We start from the raw sequence: 981 nt of genomic DNA, 5'->3' as shown, positions 1-981 counted from the left end.
TGTGGGATGCCATGCCGGTGGATGAGGCATTCTGTAAGTCCACGAATGGTAGTTTTGGCATAAGCATTGCACGCAGGGAAGGCAAATGCATACCCAGAGTAGGTGTCTATTCCAGTAAGAACAAAACGCTGTCCCCTCCATGACAGAAGTGGTCCTATGTAATCAACCTGACACCAGGTTGCTGGTTGATCTCTCGGAGGAATGGTCCCGTATATTGGACTTGATATTGGTTTCTGCTGCTGGCAGATGGGGCACTCAGCAGTGGCAGTGGCCAAGTCAGCCTTGGTGAGTGGAAGTCGATGTTGCCGTGCCCATGCATGACCTCCATCCCTGCCACCATGTCCTTTGTTCATGTGCCCATTGGGCAATGACAGGAGTGGTGGAGGAAAGAGGAGGAGCAGTCTCCACACTGCGTGTCATCTTATCCACTTGATTGTTAAAGTCTCCTCTTGGCCCATTCAGAGGTCTATCCACATACCTCTTCCCCACACCTCCGTGCCACCGATTTTCCAATCGTGTTCCTTCCGATTCCTTGACCATCCAGCCAAGCCATTAGCCACACCCATGAATCAGTATAGAATCTCACATTTGGCCATTTCTCCTTCAGGCAAACTGAACGGCCAGGTGCACTGCTCAAAGTTCTGCCCATTGGGAAGATTTCCCTTCACCACTGTCCTTTAGGGAGATCCCAGAAAGGGGCTGTAGTGCTGCTGCTGTCCCGAATATTACGAGAGCCATCAATAAACCAAGCATGATTTTTCTGTTCTTCGGTCAACTTATCATAAGGAACTCCCAGGAGGCCATAGGTGCAGACTGGGAGAAGGAAGGTACTGTGACAGGGGTGGAGAATGTGGGCATTTGAGCCACTTCTTCATGCAGCTTACTTGTCCCTTCAGGTCCTGCTTTGGCCCGATCTCGTATATACCACTTCCAAATGGAGTGTTGCTGCGCACGTCCAACTTTATGACTCTGTGGGTCAGA

The sequence above is a fragment of the Echinops telfairi genome, unplaced genomic scaffold (genome assembly GCF_000313985.2).
Source record: "Echinops telfairi isolate 266 unplaced genomic scaffold, ASM31398v2 ScPeMD7_655;HRSCAF=1070, whole genome shotgun sequence".
Taxonomy (NCBI): domain Eukaryota; kingdom Metazoa; phylum Chordata; class Mammalia; order Afrosoricida; family Tenrecidae; genus Echinops; species Echinops telfairi.
The sequence above is the reverse complement of the archived record's forward strand: the minus strand, read 5'-3'. Positions refer to the sequence as shown.